We start from the raw sequence: 14,399 nt of genomic DNA, 5'->3' as shown, positions 1-14,399 counted from the left end.
ATATTATCTTAACTGAATGACCTCTCCTTTTCGCTTTCCGCATAGCTATTTTAAAAGCAGCTACAGATGTCTCCGACATAATTTTATTTTATCCAAAAGTTTATTTAATAAATAAACAATATTTAATGTAAATTTTAATATAAATTTGTTACAAAAAAATAATTTTTTGATGTAGAGTATATGAAATATGTTTTATTATTTATTTAATTTTGTTAAGATATCTACGATTAGCTTAAAAGTATTTCAATGTATAGAATAATAAATAGTTAACAATAAAGTTAATAAAGGATATACTAGGCGTTATATTGGTACACTTATGTATATAGTACATATAGTAGACATATAGTGTATATAACTTTTAGTCACCAACATATTATTTTATCATAGAATATATTATATTAGGTGTATTTACAGTATTATAAGAAATTGTCGCTTCAGTTTTCGTATATAATGATAAATATAAAATCAATTAAAATCAAAAATGGAGAATATATATTCCAGAATTATATAATAGGCATAGTAAAAAAAAACACATTATTTTTGCATGAAATTAACGGCTTATTGACCATAAAATGATCCGATTTAGGTCAAATAAGCGTCATTTTATTCGATAACTTCTTGCCATTTTGAAATCCATCAAAGTCTCTCTCATAGAAGTCCTCGTCACTATTGGCAAAAAAATTAAGACAATCAATTTTCACAAATCTCTCTTTAAACGAATTTTTCACCAGAAAAATCATTCGTCATGGACATGAACAGACGATTATCACATGGTTTCAGGTGTAGACTATGATGTGAGTTGTCCTAATGGAACACAATTCCTCTCTTTTTCCCAAAAGCTGGCCATTTCTGGAGGATTGCTTCCTTCAGATGGTCCAACTGTGGACAGTACAGTTCCGAGTTAAGAGTTTTGTCGTAGAGAACAGCAAAACCTTGCTGGCTGTCAATCCTGATTTGGTATTCGTTTCTGCTGGCTAACCGCAATTCCACTACTACTGTTTTCGCTTGACGTTACCGTCACTTTTCATCACCAGGCGCTTCAGAAATCAGTCGATGCAAATTCGGTTCGTAAGGTTTTTTTGCGGTAACTCGTGTGACACCTCTACATCAAACTTCAGTTTGTATCCAGCCTTATTCAAATAGACCAAACGGTTTTTTGTGCAATGTTTAGTTCTTGGGCAAACGAAACAGTGCCTAAACTATAATATAATAAGTAATATATTACTGGAGAAAGAGTAGGGATAGACGAAGATACAGATACTAATAAAATTTTAGCATAAAAATTAATTTTTTTGATATTTAATTAATCTAAAAATGAGATTGAAAAGGTGAAAAACCTCAAAATAAGAACACTGTCTATCGAAAAGAACATAATTATTGTTTTTTGGATTTAAACAGAGGATTAATTTAAACAGGACGTATACGAGTCAACCAAATTGACTTGTCATAGTGCCGTTAAGAATTGTACTGCTCTTAACGAGACGATTCACTAACTTAAACTCGCAAGCTTTTCAGAACTTTTTGGATCAAATTATAATAGAGTCTGCAACGGAAGAATTTAGTGAAAAATAAACATATATTAAAGGAAAATAACGAACGTAGAAACATTGTTAAATTTTTATACACAAGTAAAAATAAATATAATGAAGATTATATTTTAGAATCCATCTTAATCAGGATTAATCATATCATTCATATATTAGAATCATAATTTTTTTACAGAATCAATTGCACAAATTGTATATGCCATTTTTTATAATTAGTTTTAATTAATTAGTTTTTAAATACTTATTAAAAAATTTGGAACATAATGATAGGATTTTAATATTGATCAAACTCATTATTTGGATTAAAGAAGTAATAAAGTCAGTTACGGTCGAAATTAGAAAAAAAGACACATTTGCATAAAAATAAAGATTTTGGCAATCATCAAATAGGTATGTGTAAGTATAATACACTAAAATTTGTTTAAATATAATAAATTAATTAATATAATGAGTAAAATAATATTTTTAAAAAATTAGCCTTATACTAAACTTACGATTATTGTCGGCCATTGTTAGAGAATTTAGTTTTGAGGAGGAGATCTTTAAAGGATCTATATTCTATATAGGTTCTATGAATAATAAAATAATCGTATGTATCCAAATTATTACGTATCGTATGACATGTGTTTAATAATAAATAATGTGAGCAATAATTAATATAAGAATAAGGTTTATAAGTAGCTGGAAAGATATTAAAATGAGGTCTAGGTGGTGAAAATGTGTTCTTTTATAAAATAATATGCAAATAATATTGGTTGGGTGGCAACATCATAGATATGCTTAAGGTATGTATTTGAAGACTATACTTATGCAGCAATGATAGCTTAATTTAATTTTACTGTGGATCTACTACTCACTGGGGTGATATAGATTAATTTACACTAATACCCCGATTTCTGTCGCTCCGATTTGCGTTGATTCGAATTGCGTTGCCAAAAAAATATGAGTTTTGGATTCGATTTGTGTCGTTTTTAAATACATGCGTACAGAGGGGATTCCCATTTTATGTCACATTTTTTTAAATGTTTTAATATTTTTTATTAAACGGTGGTGAAGTGGAATGGTATATTTCTGCTTTATTAAGTATAAAAGTGGGTTACAAGCGAAAATAAATTTTCTTAAAACAAAAGTTAGATATTTTAAAACCTTTTAAACTTAGAGAAAAAGCTGCTAACATTGGATAAATTCTGGATTTAGGTCCAACTACTGTAAGAACAATTTGTAATCGTGAAGTGAACAAAATAAAGAACTATGGAAAAGCTGTCACACATTTGCAGGCCAAACAAGTTACAAAAACTAGAAGTCTATTAATTCCGAAAATTGAGTTCCTTCTATCCTGATTTGAAAATCAGAATCAAAGAAGAATGCCATTGAGTTAAATGTTAATTCAAAATAACATTTCTGATATTGTGTCGATATTCAATAAGCTAAAAGGTAATTCTCCATCAAAGAATATTTTTGAAAATTAAATATGTTGAGAAAAGTGATTTGATTTGCATTGCTTCTATTTGCGTCGTATTTCGTCGGTTCCAATTAACGACGCAAAGCTGGGTATTAGTGTAGAGTGTAGAGCACAATAATTTTATTAGTAGTGAACGAAAATAAGTAGTACACTATCGTAGTGTCACCTACCTACCACCAAATCAGCTATCAGCAATAAAATATTACATCTATGAAATACATTACCAAATATTAAATATGCATACAATAATACATAAATAAATGTAAATATAATACATACAAAACATAATACATGCACATTAAAAACATATCAAAATACTATCTTTAGAATAGGATCGCTACGAAAGTTCACTACCTTCGTGAAAAGATCGTTACAAAGCTTATTACCTTAGTGAAAAGAATACTAACAAGGACATTATAAATTTCACGTGAGATGTCGGAAAGAGTTCACTATAGTTTTAGAGCTCGTGTTCAGGAATACAAATTCTAAAAATTTTGTTGATGGGTTTCGGACTGTATTTAGTGTACAGTTCATGTAGTGTGAAAAGAACACTAACGAGGACATTAAAAATTTAAGTGAGATGGCGAAAATAGTACACTATAATTTTAGAGTTCGTGTTCATGAACATTAACACTAAAAATTTTGTTGATGGGTTTCGGACTTTATTTAGTGTACTCTTCATATAGTGCGAAAAGAATACTAATAAGGACATTATAAATTTCATGTACTTTATTTTTCGGACTTTTTTTAGTGTACTGTTCATGTAGTGTTCTATACTATGTTTGGTACTTTACAGTTTTTTTTCGTTCACTGATTATTAGTATGTACGTATATTTAGAACTATTTATTTAAGGGTTAAATTAAAAAAAAATATATATATCTAAAATTTAATAATAAATTTCTTACCTCTTATTTGTAAAAGCACACATTGCCCCACAGGTTATGAATATATGTAATATTGCACAAAGCGCATTTGGACGTTGCATATGTGAAGAGTTAATTATAACCTTATAAATGCTGAACCATAATGAAAATTGTAAAACCTTTACAAAACCTAGAATTACAGTTTGGTTGACAATTTACTCAAACAGTGTGTTTCCCACAGTAAGGATTCCCAGTGACAACTCATACGGCTGTACACACTCGTATATGTCTTCCTTGAATACTGCACTCGCATATGTGGAAGCAGCTCTTCAATTTAAGCCCTAACATAATCCTGCTACAAAATGTTAACATTCAAGTGAAATACTAATATTTGTTCATTCGTCAATCCTTAACTGGAGCAGGAAATTAATGCCTCATTTGTGTCCATGTTTGTTATGTTTTCTTTTTATTGCACAATGGCAGTAGTAACCACTGGCCGAGGTTGAACTCAATTATAATCATATGAGTATGGTTGACATGTGGGGAACGTAAAATTGAAAATCGTTTTGTGTTTATTTCTTCTTAATGTACGAGAATGAAAAATGAATGAAAATTTTTTTAAATTGTCGACATGACATTTTGAGTTTGTATATTTGGTTTGATACTAAATTGACAAGAAAATTTTGAAATGCGTATATTAAAGATAACATAACATATTATCTCCATTAGTGGGATAATTTTTTAGTAATATTTGGATTTATTTAATTTTCTGCCTATTCTATTTTTATTGGACTTGAATGCTCTAAATTCTTCTGCAAATTTTTACTCATAAGTAGGGTTTTACTAGATGGAAATTTGTGTAATGTGGCCTTACTCTAAAAGTCTATTGGCATTTCTAGATATAAATTTTTTTAGCAAACCCATATGCAACAAACTTGACTGAACAATGTTCGCAAACTGTGAAAATTTCTTTCTCAAATTCGTCCACAAAGAACGCTTTGCCAACGTTATAGTCGATATACTCGTAACTAATCAACTGAATCGACTAAATGAGAAACCATCAAAAAATGTAGCAGAATTTTCACTCCTTTAGAAGCAAAGTCAAACCAAGTCAAGAGGGTGGAGGGTGAAAAAAGATGAAATATATGCCGTCAATGGGTTAGTATAAGGGATCAATTCGACATAATTTATATTGACTTGGTCTGTGAAATATTATGCCCGAATATCATTATTTACATTCTTACAAGATTTAAAGAATGGAAGATCTGAAGTCACATTATTAAGATACAGATAGTGATTTCAGTGGGAACTTAGAATTGAGTTTACTTTTAACATTTATCTTTGATTGAGGCTTCTTTCTATCTCAATGGTTTCTTCGATAAGCAAAATTAAAGCATTTGGTATCAGAAAAATTGAAGTAATCAGTTTGGGCGTGATTAAGAAGTAAGACGGGGAGTATATTTAAAGAATTTCTTTTCATAAAAAACTGATAAGCGAAAAAAAAAAGATTTTTTTGAATAAATAATGAACAAATCTATGTTTACATTATGTAATGAAAAAATTGAATATAGGGGAGTCATTTTCCCATCGCACTTTTTGCATTATGAAATACAATCTTATGTACCATAATTTCGCGTAGAAGTGAGAGGTCAGAAGATACTACTTTTAAAAAAAGTTTAATTAAAAAAAAAACAAAAAAAAAAAAGTTTAATGATTTTATAAGACACCAAAAAAAATTTACTGAGTTTTTGAATTATAAATAAATATAAATAATAAATTTAATAAGTAATAAATTCCTGGGTATTTTAAATAAATGTAATATCAAAAGTTGAGGTGATATAATTCGTTATATATACTTTCAGCATTCGTTTTATATTTTTAGTTATAGAACATATTTTCTGGTGAAAAATTCACAACTTTATATTCTTCCATCATTCTAAACATATCATTCATTCATATTGACAAAGTAGATCTTCAGATGTTGTGATCTTCTCAAATCTTGAAGTTAGAAAACCTATATATAGGTATATATGTTTAATAGTTAAAACTTTGAAAAGAATCAGACTTTTACTGGTGAAATATTTTGAAAAGGGTGTAATGGAGATTAGCTCAAGGATTTCACATAAGTTCTTAATAAGTTAGATTTTACATAAGTTTTCATGTAGATTAAATTTAACATTACATATTACATAGTTGTAATTAAGATTGAAAAAGGAATAATTCAATTCTTATGTATTTTTATTCTGCATAAAAAGTATGCGGAAAAAAGTACTCAATAGTTTTTATGTATATTAGATCTTATGTTATGTTACGTTAAAATAATAAGAATTGAAAAAAGCAACAATATAATTTTGTATATATTTTCTTGATTTACATTCTGTATAAAAAGTATTCGGAATTAATAATTAATTTTGAAAAACATTTCTTTTTTTTAGTATGTTGCGACGCTACTTTATATTATCAAGCGATATTTGAGAACCACCTATAGTCCTATGCGTAAAAACAGCTCTTTTTAGAATTATTTTTTTGGAATTTTGGGAAGCCGTCATTGTCCTAGGCTTTATGGTGAAAAAATCAAAAAGCACGATTGCTTAAGTCCCTCACTTGACTTAGGCCCGGGTGACACCACTACTTTGAAAAAGGTGTTTCGATTCAATTGTGTTCATAAAAGAAAATCAGTTGAAAGAGTTAAAGACCGTATTTCAATCAATCTACAAAAAATGAAGAATTGGTTAAAGTGCTGCTATAGTTTTATGCATTCGATGGAATCTAATTTAAAGGGGACAAAATAAATTTAATTGATTGATAATTTTTTGTATTTTAATTAATAAATCCGGATACTTTAAAGCAGTAATTTATACAAACATCAATTTCTTATCTTCTCAATTACTGATACCCACATTTGCATATTTTTGTAAAATATTAAAATTTAATAGGATGACATTGTTATAAAATAATATCGGTCAACATTTAAAGTGCTAAATCATAAAATATAACACATAAACGATATAAATATGAAATCCTTAATCATATCCTAAATTCCTGCGAACATGTAAATTTTATAGGCCTGTTATGGCCGACCTTAGCGTTACTATTACATTTTATTGTCACATAAAAAACGATTTGAATGCACCTGCCCCAAACAAAAGCAACGTCTTCATATTCGTCTAGAATACGTCTGTCTGACTCAATATCCTTTGTATGTTTGCTCGTTACTTTGTTTAACGGCTATTATAATGTGCTGTCTTCCTTGCTACTCATTTGACCAACAACCTGAAACCATTTTCATTTAATGGTACACTACTTCCTCTTCCCCTTGTTGCTATTGTCAGTAATCTGATCAGCTGCCTTGCTGCTGCTGCTACTGCTGTTACTACTGCAATCGTCTTTACGATTACTACGTGAATTGATGTTTACGCTCGTAATTCAAGGTTTGTATTAGCGTGTGTGTGTGTGTGTGAACGTTCATATTCTACGATTTCCATGCAGCCATTTCAGAAGGACTTCTGACCACAAAAAAGTCATAGTATCAATTTAACTGGCTGATGACCATTGCTTTCGACAGTGGGTGACAATAACTGTAATGCGGTTATGTGTATGAGTCTTTGTAATGATTTTTATTCGAGAGCCTTTGTAAGTGAATACTTTGTAATTTATATTTTTGGCTGCAATGTTGTGGTCTTTCGTTGTTCTGCAAAGCAATACATTGTATTGATATAAGTTTTGATTTGTGAAGGCTGTTGAATGAGAGAATTTACATCGTGTTGCACTGCTGACTCCTAGCCAAGAGAAGAAAAACTCTGAACATGCGCAATTTAAAGTTAACTCACCACCCTCAGTTTACTTGAATACTATAAAATATGTTTTATTTTAAGGGTTACCAAAGCCTTATTTATTTCATATTAAATAAATACTATAAATAAATAAATTAATATTTTATGTATGAAAATTATATTTAAATAAAATAAAAAAATATCAAATATGTTAATAAAAATAAACCTTACAAATATATAAGGATCATTAATATGTTTCATATTTACTGCTAAATTTGTAGCAAATTTATATGTTTATATTCAGGCAATTATTAGAAAAGAATTATATATCATTCTCATCAAATTTAAGCCATCTTTATTTGTTATATTAGCTAGACTAGGATTTTATCAAGTTTTGACGTACTTCGCATATATCTTTTTGTAATACATATACTTACAAAAAATGAAATACAGATAATACAGATTGACTTTTCCGATACAACAAAAAAATTTGTGGTAGTATTTTAAAAATTATAATAACTTAAACAAAATATTAGTTATATTTATATGCAGTTCAATTGCATGTGTAGGCAACTCATATTCGAAGTCGCAATTACTAACTAACTGCGATAAGTCTTATATGTTAGTGATCCTCAATTATAAAAATTGTTTCATTAATGCCTTATATGAGCACATCAGGAATAAATTACACATCCAACTTTATATATGCAAATACAAAAACAATTTAAAAATCAACAAATTAAAATATAGTGGTTGTTTTGGTATTGTCAAAGCTTTCATTTTCTATTTCTTTGAAACTCATAACTATATTACAAATCAAATATTTTCTATTTAATATTTTTTTCAGTACGTTTAATATTTATAAATATATAATTTTACGTATAGGAACTACACGATATATACTATTAATTTTATTCATTTTCTGAATTGAAGACCAAGGATTCATGAATTCCAAGGGACTGTTCAAAATTTTGTTTGAATTGTTCAAACACTGAAAAAATTATTAAAATTGATATAACCTTCTTATAAAATTTGTGTTTATGGGTGGTATGTATTGTTTAACAAAAAACTAATAAATAACTACACCTTGACATCGCAATAAATTAAAGAATTAATAAATAAATTTCAAAAATTTCTTAGAAAAAATATTTTGTTTACGGTTAAAAACAGTGTTCTGTGTGAGTAATAATACATATTATAATATTTTAATTATATAGAATATATACACTATATAGTGTAGTATATTTATATTTTTTCAACTACAAAAGTTATATTCAATTGTTTCAGATAAAAAACAATTTATTTAATTTAAGGAAATTTAAGGAAAGGGAAATCTAAAATAAATATAAGAAATTTCTTACCAATATTTTTAATATATTTTTAGAGAGGTTACGAAATGATTTATTTTTAATATTTTTTATAAAAATATAAAAAAAAAATTAAAAATATAAATATAATTTACATAAACTTTTACTGGCATCGAAACTTTTCCAACACTTTTCCATCTTAAGTTGTTGCTTTCAAATTTTCAAAGTTTGACATTTCTTCTGAAAGTGCTGCACAATTGAACATTTCTGCTTTAGCAATGGAAGTTTTTTGTTGTCTTAATTCTCAGGATAATGTCATAAACAGAGAGAAATGAGTGTACACCGGATACTTTAGCATGCATAACCAGATACAAAATTTAAAATATATGTGCATATTTATAAAAACTTACGCTCTCTTGCAGCGGTTCGGAAGAAAAAACGGAACTCAAAGCTGGCGTTCAATAAGTTTCGATTCGATTCGAACAGAAGTCTCCCGTCAATTAGAGTGTTCGCTACAATCGCTAAATCGCGTCGCATTTTTATCGCATTACAGGATACTACCAAAAAATTTCAATCACATACATATACATAAGTAAAAATTTTCCCTTAATACTAAAAAACGGAATTTTCGTGGCCGAAGTGAAGACAAAAGTAATTCAATTTAATAACCAATTTACAAAAGTAAAATTAATAATTTCTTGTGTGGGTTTTTATTATGAGTGACATTAATTCACAAATTTAAGAAAATTTTCTAAAATCCAAAGGAATAGAAATGTAAAAATTTATGCAAATTGTGAACGTTACTACAACGTGAAAAGTGAGTAAATAAATGCAAATGAAAACTTTATGTCATTTGCTGAATGAAAAACGTAGTGCCAAAATTTTGTTATGAAAGAAAATATTAAACCTAATTGAAATATATTTTGTTATTTGTTATTTGTTTTTATATATAAAACCAAAAAAAAATATTTTAAGCTTTTTGCTTTTATATGTGCTTATTTATATGTTTGTGTTATTTTAATGTTTGTATGTGTTTTATAAAATTGGGTGGACAGACATTAAATGACTTTTGCCCGCCGCAGCCGCGTTGCCCGCTGTGACACATAAAGCAATAAAAGGCAATATTTATACACTAACACTACTCTACCACCATACCACCACCACTGCCGCCCCTTTCAGACACCCACACCAACATTCATTACTTTTTAAGTGGTTTGTTTGACTAAAGTCGGTCTTCGAGTCGTAGACTTTGTTTTGTTTTTGTAGTCGCTCTCTTTTAGTTAGTTGCTCCTTGGTTGTTATTTTTTCCCTTTATTTAATTTGCTTATGCTCTTAGCTTTTGTTTTTTGTTGTTGTTGGTTCGTTTGTTCGTACTTTGACACGATGAATGTACGCACCTGTAAATTTGTAATAAATAAAAAGAAAAAGGAAGCACAAAATGGTTACGTTTATTGTAAGACATTATAAAGCAAAAAATGTGTGGTGAAATATTTGCACAGGTTTTGCATACGCACATTTCCTCATGCACACTTCCTCACATACCCGCACTCATAAGCGCAACACGGGACTTGCTAGAAACAAAATTGTAAATGCATAGAATTTGGCTACATACAATATTTTTGGACAAGAAGGAATGCGCCAAGCTGAAAAGGAAATGAAATTAAAAACAAGAAGGTGTACTAAGAGTGCTTGAGTTAATGTGAATACGAGTGTGGGTGTGGGTGTTGGTATGTCTATAGCTGTGAATCGAGAGTGTGAGTGGTGCTGTAAATGTGTTTGTGGTGTACGTGGTACCCAACTGTTCTGCTCTATTTACGACATTTCGTACAAAATTTATGAATAATTGTACAATAACGTTTATATTATGAGTTGGCATGAATTAAACATTGTGCAAACAACACAATTTAAAGGACATTCGTTTAATGAGTTGGATTATTTGAACGACTCTTCTGAGCGTGTTTTAATCGATTACCGTAACTTTGTTATGAAGTGCTTAAGTTTATAAGTATCTACTCGAATTACAAGAAATAAAGTAATTTATAGGTAGAGGTTGGTCCTCTTATTTGAAATTTTTGGAATATTTTTCAAAGTTTTCTGTCTCTTATATAATAATATTTGTTTTTCTGTAATTATATAATAGTTTTAATTCAAAATTTACTACTACAGTTATATGACAAAGATGTACTCATCACCAAATGTGATGAAGATTATGATTATCTTCCAAACAGTCAGACCTGTTTCAGATTTTTATATCTTTTATATAAATCTGAAAACAGACTTTACATCTGCAAATGTTTTTTTTTAAATTTATTGAATCAAAGAATCCCCACTCAGATTAATATAACTTTATTCGAAACACTTGCACTATCTATTATTAGAACCCAACAAAATGGAAAGAAGTTCCACACTTTAAAAATATATAAAAATCAATTTTATTGTTAACTTTGATGATTCCAATAAAGCTAAGGATGCACTAGTTAACAATATCAAAATCAACATTAAACTTATATTAATAAACTTGTCTAACTTTAATAAATGTTAATTTTTTTGAAATACACAAAATTATTAAGGGAAATTTTAAAAAATCTGATAAATCTTTATTGGGTATTGGGTAAGATAAACTAAATTAATAGATCAAATGTTTCTTCGGTCTTTGTGACAAAGATCAAGAAAGTGCACCAGATCTCATTTTTTAATATTCAGCGCATGTGCAACATAGATTACATACAAGGAAGATTTTCTGCCAATGATGATCTGAGTTAGTTACGAGACCTCCTCTAGAAATAGTTTAAAATCCTTTAATCGTAGATTAAACATACAACGAATATATTGTGTTAAGGATGACCTTAGTCAGTTACGAGTGCTCCTCTAGAAATGATACGAAATCATTTAAATGTTGATGTAGCATACAAGGAACATATTTTGTAAATAATAATGTTAGTCAGTTACGAGACCTCCTTTAGAAATGTTTTAAAATTATTTAAACTTAGAATCAACATACACTGAATATATTTTATCACGAATGATTTTAGTCAGTTATAAGACCTTCTCGAGAAATGGTTTAATATCCTTTAAACGTATATTAAACATACAATGAACACCTCCTCTATAAATGGTTTAATATCCTTTAAACATAGATTTAGCATACAAGGAATATTTTTAAAGAATAATCTTTGTTAGTTATAACACCTACTCTAGAAATTGTTCTAAGACTATTAAGTTTTATATGACAACAATAAGTGTTAGCTGACCTAAGTGAAGTTTTAGTTTCACTGCAATAGCATTACCTAATAATATGATGGAATAACATTAAAAAAGGTTAAAATGGAATTGCATTTATATTTAAAAAAATGTAACATAAGGGAGCTTATTTCTCCATCAGCGGTTTTTAATTTATTCAAATCTGGGTTTCATTCATAATTGAATTTTATAGTATAGTTAAATCGGTTTAAGTGCATGGAGGACGCTTAAATGGTTGCATGTTTTGTTGAACATGTTTACTCTTATATAATTCGTAGTGCAAAAATATTCATCATGTCTGAGAACGTATTTAATCATAAAATGCACAGGGTTGCTTTGAATACTTGTTTTGCTTTGAGCAGAAGGGAATCTAGGTTCATATATAAGGAAAAATAGTACAAAAAAATGCCAAAAATATTTATTTTTTAAATCTTTTTCAAATCACAACAGCTGATTGCAACAATGTAAACAAAATGAAACGTCGAAGTTTAACATGTTTAATCTTCTTAAAATGAAATGAGTTTTCGTGCTGAGTTTTCACATTAAAAATGTCTACTTCTAAACATCTCAAGCTGGATAATCTTTAAAAATTTATTGTACACTGTTATTACATTAAATATATACTATATAAACTGTTTTAACAGAAACATTCCTAGGTTAAAATCTTATAAAATGTTTTTTTCTTTCATAAAATTATTGATCACAATGTTTTTTGCTACAAGTATATAAACTTAACAATACTTTGAATAGAAAATAGACAGAAGAAAGTAGTATTTTTAATATATTCAGTACAGTTTTAACATATTCTCTAGAACCTACAAAATTTTAAATTTCCGTTACGAAATATTGAATGAACTAACATTCTTTGTTAATTAAAATATGTATTATACTTATATAAATTTCAAGAATATACTTGAATAAGAAATGCTCGACTCAACCATATGTTATTTACGGTATTATGCTGAAGTATAGTTACCTTACAAAGACAACATCAAAAATATTTGATTTCTATTTTAATTATTAATTACTTTGAATATTTGTCACTCGCAAATACACTATTTTCAAATAATTTTTCTCTTTATGAGTGTAGACACTTACTGTGATTGTCTCTGAATTAAATTACCTCAATAAATAGAGTCGTGAACCTGTTGTATTCATCACTCAAAATAAGGTAATCGCTTTTACCTACGTATCAGTACCGGCAAAACTTCCAACAATAATGTACCGTAGTCTCATTCTCTTTCCAACAAAACCTACAAGTTCCATTATAGTAAAGCCTTAGTTTTATGAGATCTATTATTCTACCTGTCTATTATGATCTTAAAGTTCTTTTATTTCAAAACATATTTTATTCGATGAAATATTTCAACCAATATTAATTTTTCAAAACTAGAAAGTAAAAGTTTTTAGTGTTAAATCGGTAGACGTGTCACTTTTGGTTAAGATATCCTACTAAGAGATTAAAAGTTTCCTTCTATTATTCTCGGCACAGCTGTGACAAAGACGCAGAAAACATTGCATATCTGATCTATCACTGAGCAATACATGCATGATCTTCATTAAAAATGCTCGGGACTCACTTTCAGGAGGATTTTAATAAGTTCGAACACCTATCCTTAAAGAGTATTTCAGGATTTATTAAAGCTACGAAATGGTCTTCAACTATTTATGTGTAAAATGTCTACATAACAGATCAGCAGGTCTAAGTGCAAGTAATAATAATTCAATCCAAACTATTAGAGATAATGGATTGATTAAAAAAATATTCGAAGTATTTTTCTTTATTTCACTTCAAACTGTAGTATATCACATTGGTAGTACTAACATAGTTACTGCATATATCAAAGCTTAAGACTGGATAGATCAATAAAAATGAGGTTTAAAATGTCACGTATATAGTATGGAGGAGTAAGACACAATTTCTAGTATAGAAAACTTTAATATCCTCTCATGTATCGTATTTATAATTTAATATCGTTTTTATATCTTTCGAAATTTTTTTGTTTCTGTTATATCAGAGAGATTAATATTTTCGACTGACCTCTATGCACGTTATCAGTGTTTGATGAGCTGAAGTCAGTAGGTAATTGGAAGCCATATATATAATCTGGCTTAGTAGTACTCTTGTATGAGAAAACTTTACACTCTAAATAACAGAGAATTAGCTGTCGAGTAACCAGTGCAGGTTAGTTGCTTTAAATCATAT

The sequence above is a fragment of the Teleopsis dalmanni genome, chromosome 2 (assembly GCF_002237135.1).
Source record: "Teleopsis dalmanni isolate 2A chromosome 2, ASM223713v2, whole genome shotgun sequence".
NCBI classification, from domain to species: domain Eukaryota; kingdom Metazoa; phylum Arthropoda; class Insecta; order Diptera; family Diopsidae; genus Teleopsis; species Teleopsis dalmanni.
The sequence above is the reverse complement of the archived record's forward strand: the minus strand, read 5'-3'. Positions refer to the sequence as shown.